The sequence below is a fragment of the Rutilus rutilus genome (assembly GCF_951802725.1).
Source record: "Rutilus rutilus genome assembly, chromosome: 25".
NCBI classification, from domain to species: domain Eukaryota; kingdom Metazoa; phylum Chordata; class Actinopteri; order Cypriniformes; family Leuciscidae; genus Rutilus; species Rutilus rutilus.
Window position 1 is genome coordinate 19,139,396 of NC_140229.1, and position 19,967 is coordinate 19,159,362.

Here is a 19,967-nt window from a genome sequence, read left to right on the forward strand (position 1 = left end):
CCCGCCCACAAAATTTTTTGGTCGGGAAGTTCGGTCTGGACTCGCTCCGTTGAGGAGCTATTATGCTCGAACAAAAATTGTTCGGACCAATCAAATTGTCAGGGCGGGCTTTATACGATGATGAGCAACGGTAACGTAATCATCCACGTCACCAAAGAGCGCTTGATTTGAATTAGTTTACAACAAAGACGACTGCTGCTGGAGAATTGAGATTTCACGAGTTCACATTTACAAATAAGTCAGATAGAATAAATGCGTATATAAGATTTCACACAAATAAGTCGATAGAATAAATGCGTATATGACGTGCTGTCCGAGGAGAGGGCTGTGGGCTCGGTAGCCATACTCCCCCGTATTCCTGGTTGTGAGAGAACAAGACAAGAGTGAGGATTCGGGGTGGTGGAGGGATGCTGAAAAACTGTCAAGGAGTGTTAGGTAAGTTTACAGAGTGAATATGCTTCCTCATGCTGATAGATAGGGTAACGTTAGACATGGTATTGTTTGATGACAAGTTGATATTGGATTGATTATTTGTACGTGCTCCTCCCGAACTTTGTTTATTAAAAATCATGTGTAGATTCCGCCATCGCGTCTGTTATAGAAGATATTCACAGCGCATTCATTTTAAAAGAGGAACAGAGAGCCGTGACATTTTGTTGGTTGAAAATATGAATGAAGAACATGCGTCATTTACTCCGTTGCTCTGATTGGTTGTAGGTCTATCCAATTGAGTGCAGAGGTTTTTTTTTTCCTGGTTCGGTTGAGACACGCCCCATAATCAAATCTCTATGGAGCAGTCTCAGACTCACATTCTGACTAGAATCTGAGTATGACGACGTCAGGCTAGTTGATATGGCAACTAGTAGCCTAAATGCACCAAGTTTCATCATGCTAGCATGTGTGGAAGTATTTAAAACAAGTGTGTTACAACTAGCCCCGCTCCCCCCTATGCATTACAAACCGGTTCGTTGGACCATTTTTCCTGCCGACCAAAATTTCGTTATTTCACATGTAGGGGCGTGGCAAGCGCGCTCATAATGTAAGAGACGCTGGCGCGACCACAACATTGCCCAACATCAAATGGCAAACGTAATGAAAGCGGAACGAAACTGCGCTACTCGTTATTTTGTGCTTCACGGACAGTTTATCATCAAGCGACACAGCGCTAAAAGATCCAGTAAAGAAGCATTTGAATTCGCCACTGAAGTAATACGGTAACATCGCTGCAAGATCTAGTGAGAAGCATTCACATTTCTCCGTTATTAACGGATCAAACAGCGCTGACGTGGAAACCAGGAGAAACATTGTGCCATGAATGAACTATCCAGCAGTGTCCACAGATCAGCAACATTCACCATGGATTTACTGTAGTAACACTAGGCTAACTGTTGTAACCATGAAAGTTTGGCAGGAATAGTAGGCTACAATGCTTTCACGTAACATTACGTTGGTTTTATTTCGACATTATGAATAAAACTGCTGCCCTCAAATATAAATCTGAAATAAAATAAACCCTTGTTTATAACTACTACAATAGGCTATTACATTTCATTTTTGGAGCAAGGAGCCGTTTTAGTTTTATATGCTCCTAAGAAGAGTCAAGTATAGCTCCATCATTGCTCAAAGTAAAATGTTATCATACTTTATCATTTCTTTCTTTTTGCTGTATCGAAAACGTACCAAACCGTGCCACCAGTGTATCGTATCGAACCGTGAATTTTGTGAACCGTTACACCACTAATATAGCCTGACTTCGTCATACTCATATTCTAGGCAGAATGTGAGTCTGATACTGCTCCATAGGGCTTTGATTATGAGGCGTGTCTTAACCGAACCAGGACAACAACAAAAAAAACTCTGCACTCAATTGGATAGACCTACAACCAATCAGAGCAACGCAGTAAGTGATGTATGTTGAGCGACGCATAGTTGTCAACAGAGCTCAACTGCACGCACGCTGGAAGAAGAAGTAAAGTAATGAGTGTAAACGATCTTTGCCGTTGTAAAAAGAATTTAAGAATTCGCGGAGTACTTACAAGCACGAATAGCATTTTTGAGAGAAATACAAAAGGTGTATGTACGTATATAAGTTTAGGATTAGATCTCGACAATAAAGCAAATAAATCTTCTCGCATTTGTCGGCCCTGTCTCAACTTTATAACATGGTTGCAACGCGACTTGACTGATTTTATAAAATGGAAAGACGACGAAAGAGACCAGGCTGAAGAAGCGTGTTCATCTGAGGCTTCAGAGAAAAGAGATCGTGAGCCTACCCCTTCCAAGACGTTGTGCACGCCGAGTTGCATCGCCGTGATGCCCATTTAGGTTGCTTGCTCGACAAATGCCTTGATTGCGGTTCTCTGTTCGTCTTTTAAAATTAATGCGCTGTCGATTTATTTTATAACAGACGCGATAGCGGAATCTAAACATCTCAATTCTCCAGCTGCAGTCATTTTTGTTGAAACCAATTCAGCCCAAGCGCTCTTTGATGACGTGGGTGATTACATAACCGCAGATCATCTGTCCATCATCGATTAAAGCCCGCCCTGGCAATTTGATTGGCTTGGCCTTCTGGGAGCCGAGCATAATTACTCCTCAACGGATCGAGTCCAGACCGAACTTCCCGACCAAAAAATGTTGTGGGCGGGGTTCGGGCTGGTACCCAGGCTACCACTAATATGTATATATATATATATATATATATATATATATATGTTTTATTTCTGTTTGTAATGATGTTTTGTTGTTTTGACCATTACACACTATGTTTGTGTTTCTTGTGCTCTCCAATTTCAAGGACTGTGAGCTGAGAAAGCAAAAGAGGAGATGGTCCTAGGGATCTGTGTGGTCCATGCAGAGGGTGCACAACCACCACCAAAAGAAGTGTCAATTGTTATTCAGGGAGTAGAGGTACTCGAGGAAATTCAGACTGTGCTGTGTGCCATCACTTTGCTTATGGGCATAATTTATTCCCTGGATCTGAGGTACCCATCCAGCCTGCAGCATACTTTCGAGGTCTTTCAAAAACTGAATCTGGATGGACAAAGGCTGTCAGACAGAGTCCAAAAGCTGAAGATGTTTGAGTAGATCCGTTTTTTTTTTTTTTTACATGATGTGTTTTGTCTGCATTTCTGTTATAACTGTTTATAGCATTATGAAATGAATAAACTATTTGACTTGCTATCTGATTTGTTTGCTTTTTTGGTGTGCATACTGTAATGGTATATTTTTGAAGGTATGATAATGTATGCAACAATGTGAAAGACATGCATGGAAGCAATCAGCACAATATAGTCATTTTTGCATATTTTACTCATGAAAAAATGCATTAGTTCAATGTAATACAGTAAGTTTGACTTTCAAGGAAAATTACATTAGGTCAGTGTAATTGTAATAATTCAGATAGAAATAGTTTGATTACATCATGATTACAAATTGATTTAAATAGTCATTTAAATTAAAAATCTCTAAATAATATCATGTTTAATATATATATATATATATATATATATATATATATATATATATATATACACATACATAGGCCTATGATCCGAAGTAACTAATAGCTATTTTAGTAGTTTTTTCATTGGATACTTTTTACTCTTACTCAAGTAACCATTAAGATTATTACTTTTAGTTTTACTTTGAGTAAATATTTCTATAAGTACTTATACTTTTACTTGAGTACAGTTTTTGGATACTCTACCCACCTCTGTGATGGCACTGTAGGGGGTTCCTGAGATTTTTTCTTTTTTTTTAAAGTATGTTTAAAAGGTTAATGTAAAAAAAATAATAAAGTGGAACCACACATTATTACGGTAAACGAAACAGTGCACACATCCTCCTCTCTTGTTTGTTTACACTGTGTTGTGATTGTTACTAGTATATTGATTAAAAATTAGTTGCAGATAACAATATATATTCCTTAATAATGACAGACACAGATTTGGTTAGTTTTTTATTGTTTTATTTCCAATTTTATTAATTTCATACCACATTTGACTAGTTTGGGTGCACACTTTCAAGTTAGTGGTATATTTTTTTTGGTGAACATTTATTTATTTTGAGTTTAAGTTACCTGCGTGAGGAGAACAGAGTTTTGGCTCTGTCTGGAGTGAGAGTCTACTACAGTAATATGGATCCCAGGACTCCGTCAGCCTCACAAACAGATCTGTTTGGCGACTGAAGGACTGTTTACACAACACCACAACAGCGTTTTGTGTGCCTGAAAACGAAAACTTTAAAAAAAGTGCAAGTTTTTGAAAACGGTCTGTGTAAACAACAAAAACGCGTATGGTATGGGGTTGTGATGGCCGCATTAGCAGCCACACATGGAAACAACTACTAACTTACAGTGTTCTTGGGGAGTTGCTGCTGGGGGTCTCTGGCTGGCTGACAGGCAAAAGGACTTTCAACTGATTCTCAGCTGTTTAAGTAGGGGAATGGATAATTGGACTGCGCCATGTTTTCCCATATCATGGGGGTGGCAGAGGATTCCATTTGAGTTGTGTTCTTTCCTTTGTTAATTACATTTTGTTGTTATGATTATTTAATTGATTTATCTTTTGTTCATATCAGGTAGCATTGGTTTAACATGTGTTGTAGGTATTGTGGTTTGTTTATATATTATGTGTTTTGGTTTACCCCCTTTTTGTGTCAGAATGGCCTGATCAGCCACTATATAAGTTTCCCCCATGTCTTAGTCTGGAAGGTCTGTTTTGTTTGTCCAGCCTATGTTATGGTTATGTTACCTGAGTGAAGTTCTGTTTAGTTGACCTCTTTTATGGGCCCAGAATGTTCTGTTATTCTTTAAATTAGTGTTTTTTTTGTTTTTGTAAATAAATTAATTTTTTCCTGAAACCCTATTTTCTGACTCCTCATGCCTACCAGCTTGGTCTCTCACATATGGTGGCAGCGGTGAGATCAGCCAGTAGAGGAGTCAACCTTTTTTTTTTTTCTTTCTTCTTCAATCTCTCCAATTCTTTGAGTAATGCAGAGCGGAGGACGGAGAGGAAGAGGAAATCGTGGGGAGTCTCGGGAGCGACAGACTAGACAAGAGGAGCAAGTGGATGGCACTGACGCTGGAGCTACAGGAGGAGTCACAGGCACTGAGGGTGAAGAAAGCAGAGATCCAACGATGGTGGACTTGGCTAGTATTCTTCGTGCCCACATGGGCCAGCAAGAGGCCCGTGACGCTCGATTGAGGGAGGAGTCTGCACAACAGGAGCAGCGGTTTAGGGCACTCCAACATCAGTTCCAACTGCTGCAGCTTGAAGTGCAAGCTCGCACTTCCCCAATTCCAGAGAATACATCAGCAGCGCTGGACTCAGATGAACCTGGGCCCCAAGTTCAAACAGAGCTGGCACCAGAGTGTGTTCCATCCACTGCCTCAGCAGGTCAGTTTCGGTTGCCCCCAGAGCCCAGATTAGAGAAATTAACTGAGCATGATGATATTGAACACTTTCTTATAACCTTTGAGAGGATTGCAGCAGCATGTCGGTGGCCTAGGTCTGACTGGGTTTTTCGCCTCATTCCATTGCTTACTGGTAAGGCTAGAGGGGCCTATGTGAATATGGACTTAGATGATGCTCATGATTATGACGGTGTTAAAGATGCCATTCTAAAGAAATATGACATTAACCCAGAGACCTACAGGCAGAGATTCCGTTCAGCAGATATTGATCCTGGTGAAAGTCCCAAGGAGCTGTATGTAAGATTGAAGGAGCTATATGGGAAGTGGATCCAACCAAAAGGTAAAACTGTTAAAGCTGTTGGTGAAATTATAATCTTGGAGCAGTATTTGTGGATGCTATCTCCTGAGCTGCAGGTATGGATCAGGGAACATGATCCCTCAACGGCAGCAGAGGCAGCTTCACTGGCTGATGTGTTTGTGGCTGCAAGAAGGAAAGGACAACCGTGGAGCTACTCCACCTGGAAGGCTACAAAAGACACCTACAGGCCCACATCCTCTCAATACCACCAGAGGGCAACACCAGGTGTGGGTAAGGCTCCCCTGAGGGAGCACCAGCCAATAAATACACAAAGGTCTAGTAAAGTGCCTATTTGCTACCTGTGTGGCCAAGAAGGTCACACAAAACCAATGTGCCCAAAGAAGCCCTTGCAATCAAATGGGCCCTCGACTCACTTAAATACTACCTGTTGGGTAGGGAGTTCACATTACAGACTGATCACAAGGCCCTCCAGTGGTTGCAGCGAATGAGGGACACTAATGGTCGTGTCACTAGATGGTATCTGGCCATGCAACCCTTCCGCTTTACGGTAGAGCACATTCCCGGCAGACTCAATGTGACCGCAGATTACCTCTCTCGCTGTTACAGCGAGAGTTTTGAAGGGGAGGAGTATGTGATGGCCGCATTAGCAGCCACACATGGAAACAACTACTAACTTACAGTGTTCTTGGGGAGTTGCTGCTGGGGGTCTCTGGCTGGCTGACAGGCAAAAGGACTTTCAACTGATTCTCAGCTGTTTAAGTAGGGGAATGGATAATTGGACTGCGCCATGTTTTCCCATATCATGGGGGTGGCAGAGGATTCCATTTGAGTTGTGTTCTTTCCTTTGTTAATTACATTTTGTTGTTATGATTATTTAATTGATTTATCTTTTGTTCATATCAGGTAGCATTGGTTTAACATGTGTTGTAGGTATTGTGGTTTGTTTATATATTATGTGTTTTGGTTTACCCCCTTTTTGTGTCAGAATGGCCTGATCAGCCACTATATAAGTTTCCCCCATGTCTTAGTCTGGAAGGTCTGTTTTGTTTGTCCAGCCTATGTTATGGTTATGTTACCTGAGTGAAGTTCTGTTTAGTTGACCTCTTTTATGGGCCCAGAATGTTCTGTTATTCTTTAAATTAGTGTTGTTTTTGTTTTTGTAAATAAATTAATTTTTTCCTGAAACCCTATTTTCTGACTCCTCATGCCTACCAGCTTGGTCTCTCACAGGGGTGTTCCAGGATGTTTTTAGTAAGCAACTGGCTACCCGTTTACCACATCATAGGCCATGGGACTGTGCTATTGCCTAAGGGAAGAGTGTACCCATTATCCATCCCAGAACAAAAGGCCATGGAGGAGTATGTAGAAGAGGCTCTTCGTCAGGGTTACAGTCACCCTTCTACATCCCCTTTCGCTTCCAGCTTTTTCTTTGTGGCCAAGAAGGACGGAGGCTTGCGGCTAGCATCGATTATCGATCTTTCAACAAGCAGACTGAGAATTGTACAAATATCACCTTCCTCTGTTTCCGGCTCAAGATGCTCAGAGGTGCTTCCATTTTCACCAACTATGTAAAACGCCCAAGTCTCTGTCCTGGTCACCAGAGGCCACAGAAGCATTCCACCAGCTCAAGCAGGCATTCACCACCGCTCCCACATTGATTCATCCTAACCCTGACTTATCCTTCGTTGTAGAAGTTGATGCTTCCACAATGGGTGTGGGAGTGGTGCTATCGCAGCGGCAGGGGGTTCCACCGAAGCTCCATCCATGCACCTTTTTCTCCAAGAAGTTATCCCCGGCAGAGCAGAACTATGACATCGGCAATTAGGAACTTCTAGCTATCAAATTTGCATTGGAAGAATGGCGTCACTGGCTGGAGGGAACCAACCACCCATTCACAGTCATCACAGACCATCGTAACCTGCAATACTTCAGAGAAGCCAAATGCTTGAACCCTCGTCAGGCCAGATGGGCTCTATTCTTCACCTGGTTTAACTTCACAGTGACTTACCATCCTGAAACAAAGAATCAAAAGGCTGATGCACTTTCCCGTATCAATGCCCCTGAAAAACCCAAATATTTGCCAGAGCCCATTGTCCCTCTAGCCGCCATCGTCAGTCCCATCCAATGGGCTCTGGATGACCAAATTGCAGAAGCCACTCATACCGAACCTGCTCCGCCGGGAGGTCCTGAAGGACAAACCTATGTTCCATCGGCTCTGTGACTATCCCTCATGGACTCGGTACACTATTCCTTAGGATCTGGACATCCAGGCAGCCAACAAACCATCTCGCTCATCTGCAACCGTTATTGGTGGCCTGGCATGTCTCCGAGCCTGGCATGTCTCCGCTCCTGCAACCGCTCCGTTCAAGGATGTTCCACCTGCGCCATCTCCAAGATACCACGCCATCTTCCCTAAGGTAAACTGCATCCGCTGCCCATTCCTCGCTGACCCTGGTCACACCTAGGAATGGACTTCATCAAAGACTTACCCACGTCTGACTCTTTCACCTGTATCCTTGTGGTCGTAGGCCGTTTTTCTAAAGCCTGTCGCCTTATTCCATTGAAAGGACTGCCATCTGCTTTAGAGACTGCTGAAGCCTCTTAAGTTTCTCATAAAAAGTAAAAAGATTAGCTTTAAATGAATCGTCTGAATGGAATGGAAACGAATCAGTTTGAATAGGATCAATCTATGGTATTGTTTAATGAAATTTAGGGTACATTTACATGACAACAATATACAAAAAATGGAAAAGTTTTTCCTTTGCATTTTTCGCGTACAGACGACACTATTGTCAAAACGATCCCCGATCCTACGCATCCACGAAAACAATAAAAAACACTGTATATTATTCATGCCAGGCCAGTAGTTGGTGAAGCCACTTTGTAAAGAAATAGTGTGCACCTATAGACTGAACATGTAAAACACATGCACATGATGTCACCGGTTTCACAAATGTGCATTTTTGCTGTTTATACGGAGACCATAACAGTATCATTCTCAAAAACTTGTACTTTGAAACCTGTTTTGAAGTTTGTATTTTTAGGCCCCCAAAACGCCATTGTCGTGTACATGAACAGTCAAAACACATTAAAAGTTATACATTTTTAGTTGAAACCGGTGTAGTGTAAACATCCCCATAAACGCTTCTTTTTAACAGTTATATTCTAGTTTATTTTTTTTGTGTGTAATCCTGCCATCCACATTGAATTTCAAAACTCTTAATGTTTTTTAACAAAACATATGCCACGCAATATTGCACAGGCAAGAGTTTTACCGTAGGTAAAATCAGCACCACTCACAAACTCTAAAATGGAACGAAATGCAAACACAGTCAAGTGGAGTGATACAAATAGTGAAACGTCCCATTGTTATAAAAAATGCTAAATAGTAGATCTTAGTAAAATAAATCAAAGCACCACAACAAACTGTTGAACCATTTAGATCAGTGGTTCTCAACCCTGCCCCTGAAGGACCCCCAACACTGCACGTTTTCTTTGTCTCCCTTATCAAACACACCTGATTCAACTCATAAGCTCATTATCACATGGGTTAATGAGCTGATGAGTTGAATCAGGTGTGTTTTGATTAGGGAGACAAAGAAAATGTGCAGTGTTGGGGGTCCTTCAGGGGCAGGGTTGAGAACCACTGATTTAGATCATATCCAATGTAGTCTGCTACTTTTTGTTAGTAGCTTGCCTTGTAGTGTAGCTGCTTTTGTAAAAGGATATCTTGACTAAAGTAGTTTAGATTATGAGTATTTTGTAGCTTGCTAAAATAAAATGACTTTTCAAATTAACTTCCCGAACTCTGCGCATCAGCATCTACAGTATAACCGCAACATCAGCCGCTTAAAGAGAGAAAACTAGCTTGTACGCAGGAGGTCTCCTGCACGGGTGGGAAATGACCTGATCTTCATCAGCCAGACACCCACTCCGTCTTCATTCCAAGCATCGCTCTTTGTATGTTACGATCTCTGTCTGTTCCTAATGACTGCATATGGAAAAGAGCTGAATGCTTGATCAATGAGAAATCGAGGTTACAGTGGGAAACGCTCTTTGAGATTTGCATTGCTTGGAGGCAAATGTTTTTTTCGGTCTCAGCGCGAGACATTTTCCACTGTCATAATCACTGCTGTCATCATCACCATCACCATCATATTCTTTCCTTTTTTTTCTCATCTCCTTTGCCCTCTTTGTAAGTTTCCACATCATCATTATCATCATCATCATCATGAACCACCTCCTCATGGGCATAACATTCACATCATTATGTCAAAGCTTTGTGGAGGAAAGAAAAAGTATCACTTAAACTATTTGGGTGTGCAGTTTGTGTTTAGCTGCTATTTTAAGAACTTCTCATTAAAAATGTATATTACAGATTTCTGAACGGCCAAGGAGCTGTGCATGACTGAATGATAACATTGTTGCAGCTCTGAGAACACCTTACACTCTGAGGCAGAGCTACTCTGTTCCAGAAGCCAAGAAGGCCACATTCAAACAGCAAGATATATAAGGTGTTATGTATAATATATAAGTCTTACATATATAATTTAAATGTTTATGCTTAAATGCTTGAAACTAGTTTTGTGGACAAATTTGAATTTAAAACAACATTTTAATTTGAATAAAAAGCAACTCTCTCACTGACTCTCTCTCTCTCTCTCTCTCACACACACACACACACACACACACACACACACACAGATTTATGGGTGGGTTATGTTTAGGGAAATGAATGCAAAGTTTGTACAGTATCAAATCGTTATGTCTGTGGAGAGTCCTAATAAAACACAAATATATATATAATAAGTCAAGTCACCTTCATTTATATAGCGCTTTTAACAATATGAATTGTTTCAAAGCAGCTTTGCAGTGATAATAGGAAATTACAGTAACAGAGATTGTTTTGGCTTTACAGCAGCTCTAGGATAAAGTTATTGTCCAGCTAAAGTTAGTTTTGATTGATTGATTCACTTCTGTTGCAAAGATCATTAGTTATTAACTTAGGGGCCGCTAACATGACACCGTTCTAACAGAAAACCCTCAACGTGCTCCGGCCGCCCATCCGCACAATACAGTGCCTGGCGGCTCGAGAACGCACTCCCGGAAATAGGTTCCAAGGTGCAAACGATTATCAGTTATCTCTGCTCGAACCTACGAAACCTCTGCGCAAACCTCTATTCAAACACAGACGTCGCACACATGCGCATCACGTGTTCAGTCCATAGGTATGCGCGTTTCAATATATATGTGCGCTGGCGTGTAGTCCTTCTTTACAAATCAAACCTCAACAAACTACTTGTCTGGCCTTAAAAAATTGTAATACAGAATTATTTATTGCCTCCGCAGCCACGTGGTGACTCTGTACAGATAATACGACAACATTTTATCTGTACAGAGGTAAAGGGAAGGGAAGGAGGCCTTCACAGGGGAGAGCCTAGTTGACACTTCAGGACTCCGTTGCCGTCGTGTCCAGGTGCAGGTCCTTCATCAGATCTGGATACAGCCTGGATCCGGCAGACTGCGGTAAACCTCGGGATAAACAGAGAGACTAATATTAGCGTAGATGCCATCCTTCTTACATCAGGATTTATGGGAAGTGTTCCTGGTTCCGGCTGACCTAATCTATGCAGCCTAACATTGAATTATAGAAGTCTATAATGTGTTATGTGTATGCTAGGTCAAAGATACATGTTTTTAGTCTATATTTAAACTGACAGAGTGTGTCTGCTTCCCGGACAATGTTAAGAAGACTGTTCCAAAGTTATGGTGCTAAATATGAAAAGGATCTACCGCCAGCAGTCGATTTTGATATTTTAGGTAATATCAACTTGCCGGAATTTTGAGATTGCAATAGACGTGAAGAACTATAATGCGTTAAGAGTACTGGGGAGCTAAACCATTTAGTGCTTTGTAAGTAATCAGCAATATTTTAAAATGTATACGATGTTTAATAGGGAGCCAATGCAGTTTTGACAGAACCGGGCTAATATGGTCATACTTCCTGGTTCTAGTAAGGACTCTAGCTGCTGCATTTTGGACCAGCTGTAGTTTATTTATTAAACGTGCAGGGCAACCACCCAATAGCATTACAATAATCTAGCCTTGATGTCATGAACGCATTAACTAATTGTTCCGCATTTGTCATTGAGAGCATATGACGTAATTTAGATATATTTTTAAGATGGAAAAATGCGGTTTTACAGATACTAGACGCATGACTTTCAAACAAAATATTGGTATCAAAGAGCACACCCAGGTTCCTAACCGACGACGAAGACTTGACAGAGCATCCATCAAGTGTTAGACAGTATTCTAGGTTATTACGTGAGGACGTTTTTTGTCCAATAATTAGAATCTCTGTTTTTTTCAGAATTAAGTTGTAGGAAATTACTAGTCATCCAGTTTTTTATATCAGCTATGCATTCCGTTAATTTTGTGAATTGTTAAGTTTCGTCAGGGCTTGAAGAAATATAGAGCTGAGTATCATCAGCATAATAGTGTGTCACAGTTGTGTTCTGTCTGAGTCTTGTTTTCAGTGGTCACATGTCTTCCTTTGTTCTGTTTTCCCGCCACTCCTTGGTTTCCACGGTAACCTTCATTAGTTCATCAGTCACACCTGTTTCCTCATTAGTCTTGTCAGCTGTATCTTGTTTTACTGATCTGTTTCCTTATGTATTTAAGCCATGTGTATTGCCTTGTTCATGGTCTGATCTATGCCATCTTATTAAGTGTGTGAGAACTTTCTGCCTGTCTGTACCTGTATGAATTATATTGTTAATAAAAGTTTGCATTGGAACTTTTGAATCTCCTTCATCTTCTTCTACCTGCACCACACAGTGAAAACTAATGCCATGCTTCCTAATGATATCTCCCAAGGGTAGCATGTACAGAGTGAACAGAAACGGCCCTAGTACTGAGCCTTGTGGTACGCCATACTGAGCTTTTGATCGATAAGACATCTCTTCATTTACTGTTACAAACTGAAAACGGTCAGATAAGTATGATTTACATCATGCTAATGCAATTCCACTAATGCCAACATAATTTTTATTTAAAAGAATGTTGTGGTCGATAGTATCAAATGCAGCACTAAGATCGAGTAACACTAAGAGAGATACAACCACGATCGGATGACAAGAGCAAATCATTTGTGACTCTAATGAGAGCTGTCTCAGTACTATGGTATGGTCTAAATCCTGACTGAAAGTCCTCGCAGATATAATTTCTTTCTAAAAAAGGAATATAGTTGTGAGGATACTGCCTTTTCTAGTATCTTTGACAGAAAAGGTAGATTTGAGATCGGCCTGTAATTGACTAATTGTGTAGGATCAAGTGGCGTTTTTTTAACAAGCGGTTTAATCATAGCCAGCTTAAAAGTTTTTGGTACGTATCCTAATGACAAGGATGAACTGATGATATTAAGAAGAGGAAGTGATTAGAGATATACAAGGCTTGTTGGTTCAGGCCACAAACATTTCATTTCTTCTAAATGTGCCTACATCAGCATACAGAAGTTTGGAAGCCACAAAGAAGCCTGTAATTAGCATTATCAGAAAACTGAACAACATATAATGTGGGAAATGTTGAATGGATTTATATCCCTATTGCAGAGACACATTCACGCAGCCAAGTGAATGTAAAATTTACATAATCAGATCACACAATCAAGATGCACTAAAGGTAAACAGTCCCTATAAGAAGTTCAAACAGCTTGTTAGCGTTTCATTTACAGCCCTAATATCATAATACATTCATAATTTTGTGCCTTGGAAGCTATTATGTAAAAACACAGCTATAAGTTGCACCTAATATAAAACGAAAGCCAATATTCTGTGAATATTTACGTGGAGCTGTAGGTTCTGCAGTCTCAGCAGTTCAGGTGAAGCTGTACCTTGTCACAGAGGCAATTGTTAATGGGGTGCAGAAGCATAAAATCTTAAAATATTTCTCAGAGCTATAGATAGATAGCAGACGGCACGTCGCCTCAGGCGGGATCCATTGAGAATGTATGTCTTTGTGGCAGTACAGCAGAAGCATTGGAGACATCTTGACAACTGAGTGACATCTGTATTCAAATTCCTCCTCGGCCTGTAGCTGGTGTGAAATATTCATCGGCTGCTTAGGGTGTGTAATCGGCTGGATATACTCTTGAGCGGGCGGGTGCCATGAATTTGCCCAGTGAAAATTCCTGTGAAGCAAAAGTTGAAGAAATATATATAGAATAATGAAACTGCTGAAGTAAAAATACAGTTTCATGTGATTTTCTCACATTGTGCTTAAAATACCAGCTGCTGCTTGACTTCTTGACTACTTGTCTTCTTAAAGGTGCTATATGAATTAATTTTATTTTTTGACCGTACCAAAAATACCATAATATGCATGCAGAGATTTAGGAGACACTAAGTTCAAATACTTGTTTCTTCAAAAAAAAAAACAATGCTACAACCAATTATTCGTCTTTTATAATGGGTGTTCCATGTTTTGTTTTGGTCTGTGTGATTCTGCAACACTGCCAGTTTACCCAAAAGTAACCTATTTATTTCGACACCCCGGGTTGCAAGTTGGTGAAAAAACAGATCAATTAAATATTTGTGTCTCTATTTTAAATAGAGTGTCTCAGCTTCAGTTTTTGTCAGATTTATACTAATAGCAATTTTAAATGCATTTTCACTCGCATTCTGTGCCACTCTCTGCTTAACGGACTAACAGCAGACACTTCAGAATGCCAAAACTGCTGTTATGTAACTCATTTATCTCTTTTTTCGCTTGCAAATTTCAATGGTACAAGTTGAAGGTTACAACGAAACTGTCTCAAGCTTATGTTGCAGCCCAAAATGACAAAAGCAGGTATAAACTGAAACTAAAATAGGATTTAAAGTCAACATGAAATTGCATTTTCATCCCATTTTACTCATAATGTGACATTTAAGTGAAACAGGATATTGGAGTGCATGTTGCCAGAAAGGGGTTTATAGGAGGGCTTTGTAATTAAAGCAGGTGATTTATATTTTGATGAACAATTACAAAGACAAAAACATTTGTTCTAGGAATATGCAATTATGAATCATGTGTAAAAGTCAATAGTCAATTTTGATTTTGACATGCAGATACATCTGTATATATCTCCAGTGCAGCTATTATTGTTGAGTTAAGTTTTTTTAACCTCAAATGCTAATGTCACAAATAAACACTTTGTCATATATGAATCCGAATCTAAATCCAAAATCGCCCCCTAAACCCTCATTCACTATTCCCTTTGTTAGTGCAATAATACTGTTCACTTATGTCCACTATAATGTCCACTTTGGTTTCGGACACCACTACAAATTGCTGTCCCCTCAAATAACGCCCTATTTGAGGGTATAGGGGGTGAAAAACAGGAAACATGACTTAAGGCAAAATTACAAAATTAATTTTGATATATTCAAATAGAAAACTGCTATTTTAAAGGGTATTCTTTCACATTATTAGTTTTTACCGCATGCATGTATGTAGTATAATGAATGTAGTATTATACAGCCGACAGAGCTTTAAACGCAAATAATGCATGGTATTGTAATTGACTGTGTGAAGCTTATTACCTGTCAATTTTCAGAGCGACTAGACTGAGAATAATGGAATATCATGCATGCACAAGTCGATTCCTTCATGAAGTTATTTAAAACGATGAATCAATCTTTATATCATCATCATCCTAAAAAAAAAAAAACGGTAAAAAAAAAAAAAACGGTAAAAAAAACCCTATGCCCTTTTCGACTATATCTCAACCCCTGGCAATACGGGGCCATTGGGAGCTCTATTCAGCTGTTCGGTCCAGCGCTTTATACGATTACTGTCACCGTTATCCCAAGTGTTTTTGCTACTGCCCAGCTGAAGGGTAATTAATGACGGCGACCCTGCAGGGGCAGATGAAGGCCAGAGAAATGATTAAACATGAGGAATTGGTTGAGGGCTGCTGAGGAATCGAACAGGCTTTACGGCTGTCAGCCCACAGGTATCGATATATTTCATTCGGGTGCCACAGACGTGAACTGTTTCGCTGAGAGGCCGAGCGAAGTGAGGCGTTAAAACATGGCCTGGGACTCAAATGGCTACTGCTTCATCTGACAAGACTTTGGGCAAAACAGGGAGTGTGGAAGAAACAGAGCTTGAAGATGCTATTATGCATGAAATCGTAATTGACTGTGTGAAGCTGATTTCCTCTGTCAATATTCAGCTCGAAGGGAAATAACCTAATTTGAATCTGCCGCACGATCTGAGGAACACACACTACACTAACAAAGCAGATAAATTGATCTAATCCTGATGAATTGTCATTGTGCACAAAAGTAATTAAATTTATGTTCAGCCAAAAATGTAACTTCTGTCATCATTTGCTCACCCTGATCTCACTCCAATTCTGCAAGCTGTTATTTTTGCGATGGAACACAAAAAGAAAAAATTATTAAAAAATCCACAGTGGCTGCCAAATAAAATGAGAGAATAAATATACAAATGTTTTATTATAAATAATACATAAAAACATGCTCATTGACAGTAATATTCTTTTCAAATATTTCTATTTAGCTTTAATTTGTTTTTTATTTCAGTGTTAGTTTGACTTACTTTAGTATTTCACCTTAAACTGATTATACTTCAGGTAGTTTATTTCTAATATATTTCTAGTTTTCAAGTTATTTCAAGTTTAAGGTTTTCATGTAAAGTGCACATTTTATTTGATTTCAGCTTTATAATTACCGAAAAATATTTTTAATAGTTTAAGTTGACGATAACAAAAGTAACCCTCAAAACAAAAATACAATTAATTGTTTTTTTTTTTAAATACCTTTTTTTTTATTAAAACATATTAAGAATATAAATAATTATAGCTTAATAATTTCGCATTTTCAAATAATTGTACTATTGAATATTCCAATGCATCTAATAATCATAATTTAATGATTAATAATACATACAAACTATAATTATCCTGAGTATTTCCATGAGATGAGAACCTTTACTTATTCATATAGATATAATTCTTTGCCCTAAACTGTAATTCTGGAAACCTGGACACAGCCATTAATCAACCAGCATTCCAGATTACCTAGTCTGCAACCTGTCTTTTCACACCTAACTTTTCTTTTCTGCTTCATTTCAGATGAGGGGACTGGGGTTCAAATCTCAACACAGACACTCATTCATGTGTTGGCTGGTGTGTGTGTGGGTGGGTGTGATGTGTGTTGTTGTGCAGAGATGGACAGGAGGAGCAGATGGTGCAGAGCTCTCAAGAATTCTTCGGAGAAGCTGTGGCTTTACGGCTCATATACGGCTCTAATTACCAGCCTAAGTGGGGGAAAAGAATGGAATAAAATCCATTAAGCTCAAAATCTCACGTCTGAGACTGAAAAATAATGTGAACTTCTCACTGAACTTTGCGCTTCTGAGTTTTCATTGTTTAGGTCGTAAAATTGTCAGCCGTAATTCGGGTTTCTCAAAGACTTGCCTGTTTTTCCTCTCTGTTAATAAAATACATTTCGTCTGGGGTTGCGTCAGATATAACTTTAATTGTTAATATTACTTTAGATATTTTCCAGCACCAGACATATTAAATGTCATAAATGTTTATTCTTGTTCTGAAACAAAGATATTACAAAGTGACAAAACAAAATGAGAACAGATCAATCAGTCAGAAACGCATCAAATCCCTCGGTGTCTGAGAGGTATGGAGTGATGGATAGATGGATGGATGGATGGATGGATGGCCAGCAGACAGTGTGAGGAATCGTACACATTATAATTGAAGTGTGAATCAGTACATTAAGAGCAACAGAAAATTCTCTATGGTGCCTCTAATCTAATGTAACTCCCTAGAATGTTGAAATCATATTCTCATTGTGATGATGACCATATTTCACCATGGCAACTAGACTCCATTGTGCATTTGCTGCAGCATTCGGTGAAATCTCCATTATTGATCTGCGAGACTAAGCATATTATGGCTTTATGGTTTTAATTAGTGTTAATCAACAGTCAATGTCGAGCTTGTCAAGTCCTGGCAATTAAAACACAGACAATGTCAATACAAACAAAAAAGGAATTAATAACTATTTTTTAAAATGAATTAAAACTATTGTTTTTAATATTAATAATATTATTATTATATTAGTTTAGATTTGATTGATTGATTGATTGATTGATTGGTCGATGACTGATTGACCGATTGATTGATTGAGTTTGTCAAGTCCTGGCAATTAAAACAGACAATGTCAATAAAAAAACACAAACATAATAAATAAATAAAAATATCTAAAAAAGGAATTAATATGAACTATTCTTTTTAATGTTAATAATAATAATTATTAATAATTATTAACATGAGGATTTATTTATTTATTTCAATGAATGCATGTTCATTAAATTACATTTAATTTTAATTAATTAATTTAATTTAATCATTTAATTATATAATTTAGTTATTATGTTTTTTTATTAACATTTATGGACAATTAATATTATTAGTTTAATCATATTTCTTTAAAAAAAAACTGTTTGTAAAATATAATATTATGAAAATATTTATTTATTTATTAATTAAATTATATGTATTTATTATTATTGTCTTCAGAACATCATATAATAATCCATTTGTTTTAATATTCATAATATTTATTATAAATAACATTTTGGTTTATAAGTAAAATTTGGTGTGGCCTCTTTTAACTTTATACGCAGAAAACAACCACCTAGAAACAACTCTGAACACACTAGCAACCGCATAGCAACACAAATAACTAACCGAATGCTTCAACAAACACCCAGAACACAAACAACCATATAGTAATGTGCTTGCAACCATAGCAACAGCATAGCAACATGCCAATCAACGTCCTGACAACCAGCAGAACAGCCTTGCATCATGGCAGTTTTACACAGGTAAGCACTGCTCACATTTACTTAAGAATCCAGTGTAAGGTATTCAGCAAGGACATTTATCTTCTTAGGAACTGTACGTCTGTTACTTTTATCGTAGCACTTACCATTGGAATTTAATTCCAGCAGCAATATTCCAGCATAGTAAATGGTGTTGGAGTTTGTCAAACGTAATGTCATTCTAAACCCTTTCTGAAGGAACAGTTCTGAGCTCTTTATCACCTCGGGGATCAAAAGCAGCTGCCTCAATTTACACTTCCACACAGTTAACAACGTCCTAAACATTATGTTCTCCAGCGTCGTTGAGTTGCTTTTTAGCAGCATGATCCCAGACTTTATTTCCTTTCCACTCTCTCAAGTACACTCTTAAAAAGAGTTTTGTTATTCTGGAGGCCAATAAATATATCATAATCTTGGGTGAAATCCATACAATTGTCCAAATAAAATGGACAGCAGAAGTCCAAATCCCCGGGAAAAATATCAGACAGCCGTTTGTCTTTTTCAGCCCAAAGAAAGCTAAATGGGAAGGAAGATCTCTGGGAGGTAGATTCCTCTATTTAATGTGCAGATATAAAGGTCACTTTTGCTTGTGTGATAAATAAATAACACCTGGCATAGAGAGAATCATGTGGCTTTTTGCCAGATGAGAAAAAACTGAAACACAATTCCCAGAGTGCTAACTGGTCTCTTTCACAAGTGCTCTGTGGAGAATTGAGGTGGCTTATGAAGTGACTGCATCATTAGCCTCAGTCAGCCGATGTTTGTGGTCCCGTTTTGATTCAGACCTCAGCTATCAGCACCAGGCCTCAATGAAACACAGAGCTGAAATATATACAGCGTCATGATCGTTTTGCAAACAAAAGGCCTGTCAAATTTAAGGCGGACGCATAAAGGGGTTTTCGTACTGAAATGAAACCTCCAATCATGGAGAGCAGGCATACATCTTCTTTCATACATCAATCTAAACCCGCTCGCATACCCACACACTCGCCAAAAAAAAACAATATATATATTGTAATATTTTTTTTTGTAAATTGTGTGTGTTACCACTATATGTTTGAAAGTTTTTTTGGACAGAATGTTCCAAGGTTCCATTGGTACTCCCAAGACCAGTTGTTTGTAAATTTTGATCTACAAGACGGTTCTAGTGGGACCACAAGTTTTTTTTTTACCATGCATTTTACATGCATTTTTTTGGGGGGGGACGTAACGATCACCAGCTGGAGTGCCCTTGATATCCACCAGGGGGCACTCCCTTTTGTTCATTGCCATATTAACATGGACTACATTTCCCAGAACTTACTGCCTGGACTCATC